The 6,899-nt window shown below is 40.8% G+C and overlaps 1 pseudogene; it reads left to right on the top strand.

Moving 5' to 3' along the window:
* Positions 1-518: 518 nt before the first annotated feature.
* Positions 519-613, top strand: LOC140195751 (U6 spliceosomal RNA; annotated as a pseudogene).
* Positions 614-6,899: the final 6,286 nt, after the last annotated feature.

Below are 6,899 nucleotides of genomic sequence, written 5' to 3'. Positions count from 1 at the left end.
AAACAAAATAATTTAAATGTTCAATACTTGAAGTAAAGTTTTGTATTTAGGGACATACTCAGCAGGACAGATAGCATTTATAGGAGGAGAACAGAGGAAATATTTTGAGAAAAACATTAAGAAATATTGCAGTGATTCAATAACCACAGTGAAGGAATAAGTGAGACCGAGACGAAACAAAATTATCAGAATCAGAATCTGGTAATATCACTGACGTACAGGTCGTGAAATTCATTGTTTTGCGGCAGCAGTACAGTACAGTACATAATAATAAAGAGCTATAAATTACAATAAGAAATATATATAAAAATTAAATTAAGTAAGTAGTGCAAAAAAAGAACAAAAAGTAATGAGGTAGTGTTCCTGGGTTCATTGTCCATTCAGAAATCTGATGGCAGAGGGGAAGAAGCTGTTCCTGAATCAGTGACTGTCAGTTTAGGCTTTTGTATCTCCTCCTTGATGGCAGCAATGAGAAGAATGAATGTCTTGGGTGATGGCGGCCCTTAATGGTGGATGCCGTGCTCACTTTGGCAGCACATATACTAAAATTGGAACAATATAGAGAAGATTAGCATGGCATGGTGGATGCCACCTTTTTGAGTCATTGCCTTTTAGACCATAAGATATAGGAATAGAATTAGGCCATTTGGCCCATCAAGTCTGCTCCACCATGTCATCATCTTCCTCTCAGCTCTATCTCCTGCCTTCTTCATGCCCTGACCAATCATGAATTTAACAACCTCTGTCTTAAATATACATAAAGAATTGGCATCCACAGATTCAACAGTCTCTGGCTAAAGAAATTCCTCCTCATCTCCATTCTAAAAGGGCATCCCTCTACTCTGAGGCTGTGCCCTCTGATCCTAGACTCTCCCAGCATAGGAAATACCCTCTCCACATCCACTCTATCAAGGCCTTTCACCTTTCGACATCAGTCAGTATACTGTATGAATTGGTCATTGCTTTCTGTACAATCAAGGTCCTTTCAAACACGTTTTACTTTTATCCTTCAGAGCTCCTGACATCTGCGTTGCCCTCAGTATTAAGTGCCCTTTATGTTGCTCTTAAGGCTTCTGTCATGCATAATGACAAGCGGGCCTCTATAGTTCCCTAGTTTGGGCATATCACAGTGCAATATTTGGAATGGAGATTTGGTCTGTATCTAACTTATAAGACCATAAGGTATAAGAGCAGAATTAGTCCATTTGAAGGTGACCTCGGTGCTGGGGAGGCCAGTGCTCATGATGAAGTGGCTGATTTTACAACGTTCAGCAGCTTTTGCCAATCCCTAGCAGTAGCACCACCCTGCACACCCCACCCCTGCGCCCCCCCCATACCAGACAGTGATGCAGCCAGTTAGAATGATCTACTAGTACATCTGTAGACTTTTATGAGAGTCTTTGGTGACATAACAAGTCTCCTCAAGCCTCTAATGAAATTCAGCTGCTGCCTTCTTTGTAACTACATCAATATGCTGGTCCTAGGATAGATCTTCGGAGATGTTGACACCCAGAAACTTGAAACTGCTCATCCTTTCCTCTGCTGACCTGTCGATGAGAACTGGTGTGTTCCCTTGACTTCCCCTTCCTTGGTCTTACCTTCAGTGAGGGCAAGGTTGTTATTTCAACAGCACTCAACCAGCTGATCTATCTCACTCCTGTATGCCTCTTCATCACCATCTGAAATTCTGCCAACAATAGTGTGTCATCAGCAAATTTACAGATGGCGTTTGAGCTGTGCCTAGCCGCAGAGTTGTGGGTGGAGAGAAAATAGAACAGTAGGCTAAGCACACATCCTTGAGGTGTGTCAGTGTTGATTAAAGGTCTTTAATAAAGGAAAATATTAGTGGGAGTGAATTAAGTGACATACCACCAGATGCCTGAACTTGGGTTTGTGGACTGTCAACGAATGCAACATAAAGCCACTTTTTTTTTCTTTTTCTTGGGCAGTTCCTTGGAATCGAGGATGATTTGCTTTCACTCTAATTTCGCAGGTTCTAAAGTGGCTACTGGGGCCAATTTGTGAACCACCCTTCCACAGGTAGGGCAGGGATGACATTGGATCGGTTACCAATACAGTGAATTTGGGAGATTTGTAGTCAACATTGTTGGTACTTACCCAGTTCCCAGAGATGATGCTGCAGGTAGTCCAGCAGCAGATAGGAGGTCAGAGATCCCTGCTGCTCAATCAACCATGATTATGTTTTGCAAGGACCGGAGGTCTTAATCTTCACACACCCTTTTGCTCAATTTACCAAAAGCAATGATAAATGTCATTAATATCTATCTTTTTCCTAAGGTGGTCCACACTTTCCAGGGCCTCATCATTCACTTATTTTGCCCGATAGATGTGTAGTGTAGTAAGAGCATGTAGGTTGAATTCTTTGGTCTAGAAGTCTTTGGTCAAGGAATCAGCACAGGCTTAGAATTAAGCTTTTGAGCATGCATAAATGTATGCATCAACTGCATGCTGCAGCTCAGTCACTGAGACTCAGAATACTGCAGTTCTGCAAATAATCGTCACAAGTTGAACAGTTTCCCATTAGTTATAAAGTTTACTTCCATTCCTTCAGGAAGTTTGTTGCAGATGAGATGTAATATTGTAGCAATAAAGAAAGAGGAATTGATAAACCAGTAAATGATACTGGTCTTCATTGAGATTGATTCTGTTGTAGACAAATTAGTTAGAGCCATGGTTTGGAGCCCATTGTAGATTGGAGACAAATTTCTCGGAGCAACCAAATCTGATGAAAGTGTTCCATAACCCTTCCTGACTGGTGCAGTTAAAAGTTTAATTGAAGTCAAGAATACCATGTGTAGTGGCTGGTGCTGTTCCCTGTATTTTTCCTAGAGCAGTGAAGATCATACCCACTGTACCTCTAGATCAGGGGTTTCCAACCTGGGGTCCACGGACCTCTTGCTTAATGGTATTGGTCCACGACATAAGAAAGGTTATGTCGTGGACCAATATCCTGCTCTAGATAGACAAAATCTACATTGTGAACTGCTCCTCAGCCAACGACAGGGAGTAGTCATGGGGGACTTTCACTGGCAGGCAGCAAATTGACTCCTTGATAGTTAACAGAGGCAGACTGGATTCCTTAATAGAGCACCTTTATCTGGTTCACATGTAGAATATTTTTTGGAATACATAAAAAAAACCAAAGTTTCAGGCATAAATTCTGAGATTACACTCACAGTCAGCACATGCCAACATGGGTCACTGCGTATCATTAATAATACATTTGTTTTTTAACGCTGGGAATTGAGTCTTTCATCCACCTATACTTGTATTCCTAGAGTTGCTAACCTTCATCTATCTTCTTGTGTTGTCCATGACCTACAAGCAAATTATACCTCTGATGTCATTTGTAGATTTCTCCAATAATATTAAAACCTAAATATAGAAACATAGAAAACCTACAGCACAATACAGGCGCTTCAGCCCAAAAAGCTGTGCCGAACATGTCCTTACCTTAGATATTACCTAGGGTTACCCATAGCCCTCTATTTTTCTAAGCTCCATGTATCTATCCAGGAGTCTCTTAAAAGATTCTATCGTATCCGCCTCCACCACCGTTGCCGGCAGCCCATTCCATGTGCTCACCACTCTCTGCGTAAAAAACTTACCCCTGACATCTCTTCTGTATCTACTTCCAAGAACCTTAAACTTGTGCCCTCTTGTGCTAGCCATTTCAGCCCTGGGAAAAAGCCTCTGACTATCTATATGATCAATGCCTCTCATCATCTTATACACCTCTATCAGGTCACCTCTCATCCTCCGTCGTTCCAAGGAGAAAAGGCCGAGTTCACTCAACCTGTTCTCATAAGGCATGCTCCCCAATCCAGGCAACATCCTTGTAAATTTCCTCTGCACCCTCTCTAGGTTTCCACATCCTTCCTGTAGTGAGGCAACCAGAACTGACACAGGACTCCAAGTGGGGTCTGACCAGGGTCCGAAATAGCTGCAACAATACCTCTCGGCTCCTAAACTCAATCCCACGATTAATGAAGACCAATACACCGTATGCCTTCTTAACCACAGAGTCAACCTGCGCAGCAGCTTTGAGTGTCCGATGGACTCAGATCCCAAGATCCCTCTGATCGTCCACACTGCCAATAATTTTACCATTAATACTATATTCTGCCATCATATTTGACCTACCAGAATGAACCACTTCACACTTATCTGGGTTGAACTCCATTTGCCACTTCTCAGCCCAGTTTTGCATTCTATCAATGTCCTGCTGTAACCTCTGACAGCCCTCCACACTATCCACAACACCTCCAACTTTTCTGTCATCAGCAAACTTACTAACCCATCCCTCCACTTCCTCATCCTGGTCATTTATAAAAATCATAAAGAGTATGGGTCCCAGAACAGATTCCTGAGGCACACTACTGGTCAACGGCCTCCATGCAGAATATGACCTGTCTACAACCACTCGTTGCCTTCTGTGGGCAAGCCAGTTCTGGATCCACAAAGCAATGTCCCCTTGGATCCCACGCTTCCTTACTTTCTCAATAAGCCTTGCATGGGGTACCTTATTAAATGCCTTGCTGAAATCCATATATACTACATCTACTGCTCTACCTTCATCAATGTGTTTAGTCACATCCTCAAAAAATTCAATTAGACTCATAAGGCATGACCTGCCTTTGACAAAGCCATGCTGACTATTCCTAATCATATTATACCTCTCCAAATGTTCATAAATCCTGCTCTCAGGATCTTTTCCATCAACTTACCAACCACTGAGGTAAGACTCACTGGTCTATAATTTCCTGGGCTATCTCTACTCCCTTTCTTGAATAAGGAACAACATACGCAACCCTCCAATCCTCCGGAACCTCTCCCATCCCCCCATTGATGATGCAAAGATCATCACCAGAGGCTCAGCAATCTCCTCCCTCACCTCCCAGAGTAGCCTGGGGTACATCTCATCCAGTCCCAGTGACTTCACCAGCTTAATGCTTTCCAAAAACTCCAGCACATCCTCTTCCTTAATATCAACATGATCAAGCTTTTCAGTCCACTGGAGGATAGTTGTGAGTACTGCCTTCATAACTATGGTGATGTTCTACAAGTAATTTCAGAGTAATTTGCATCCTTTTGTTACATTTGCTTTTGTATGCCTGAGCCCTTATCATACACTGATGGTTATTTTTCTTCTATTAGAGATGTCTATCTCTGTTCTAATAGAATCATTACAAGGTTAATTTGTTCGTATAATGTTCCACCAAGTGGCATTTGGAAATATAGTATTAAAGCTTACCAAATATGTTGTACTCAGTGGAAGATTTTGTTTGTCCCCAAATGCAATAAATGAAAAACTTTAAATAGCTCTGAAAAACCCACAAAAGCATCATCAATTGGTATTTTTGCTCTCATTCTCAATTTGTGCTGTGAGCAAAAAAGCACAGTATATTAAAAAAAGTAGCTATTTTTTTTGTCCCTGTTTCCCCCTGTATTCCTGCTGTTGGCACTCAGAGCAAAGTAGAGAGTGAAGTGAATAAACTAGAGTAACATTATCATGCCAGCAACTTATGTATATTAAGTGAGTAACCTAAGTAAATAACTATGCTTGTTTGTGCATAATGTCATTGAATAATGTTCTTTAACAAAGCAGAGGAATAAGTAATAATCCTTTTATTGCTTAAAATAGAACTCTAATTTTTAAAAGCTTATCTATAAAGCCGCTTGACAGCTTATGAAGTAAGCAAATTAGGTCTATAATCTGCAACTAACAAAATCATTTAATTACTATGCCACTCTTCTGAGATAGCATGGGATTTGGATTTATCATCTTTGAAATGCTCCTTCAATAAAGCTTATTTCACAGTTGTCAGAACAATTTAAACCTTTTCTGCTACTGACTGAACATTACCTACATATATTTTACACTGATCTGTCTTTTTATGGAGTTTTTGATCAGTCACTTTCCTTGCATGGTGTGAAATAGTTTTCAATTGTGACATAAGGTAGAAGGAACTGGCATCATTGTCATCACACAATGGATGTGAAATTGAGATTTTGGAATAGGCAAAGGTTTTCATATGGCAGTCAGTTCATGTTTCTTGAATGGAGGTACAGTGGCTGGTGCTCCAGTTCATTGGAATTAATATACTGCTGTCTGAGCAGGCTTTGCCTTGCACAGCCATGATCCAGTTGGAATTTGTGGGGAAGTGTCAGCAGCTCCACATTTGGCATTTCCTGCCAAACCCCTACTGGAATCTCATGCAACATTGCAGGAATAACCCAGCACTCTTACTTGGGAAACTGTTAAAATAATGTATCAGATTTTACCTATCCAGGAGCTGAATAGAATCTAAGGTTCCAAGGGAAACGTTGGTTTCTTTACTATTTTTTAAATTATTTTAGCTTAAGTTAAATGTTATTTTCCAAATAGTTTTTTAAAAATCAATTGTTTAATAGTTAGGGCCAGCACCAATCCCTCACATTTTTCTGGATTGAACTCAATCTGACACTTTTCTCCCCAGCTTGCATGCTATCAACGTCCCGTTGTAACTTACAACAACCTTCTACACTATTCACAACACCACCAATCTTCATGTCATTGGAGTCCAGAGAATTTTGATAAATAATCACAAATGCATCCACTATAACTTCCACCATTTCTTTCAGTACCCTGGAATGCATCCCATCAAGACCAGGGGGACTTACCTAACTGATACAGGAAAAGAATACCTTAACACTGCACAGGGCCTCACTGTTGAGAATGGTGCCAGCTTTAAGTAACAATAAGGCCATGGAAATTTTCACCAAGTACAGCTATTTTTATCTATTTAATTGGGTGTGGATCTTTGAGGGGCTACCCCACTAAGGTTGGATTTAAAGGATGCATACACTTGTGGATGTCAGAATATGGTTAACAAATA

The sequence above is a fragment of the Mobula birostris genome, chromosome 3, assembly GCF_030028105.1.
Source record: "Mobula birostris isolate sMobBir1 chromosome 3, sMobBir1.hap1, whole genome shotgun sequence".
Taxonomy (NCBI): domain Eukaryota; kingdom Metazoa; phylum Chordata; class Chondrichthyes; order Myliobatiformes; family Myliobatidae; genus Mobula; species Mobula birostris.
This window is presented reverse-complemented; position numbering and strand designations above follow the sequence as displayed.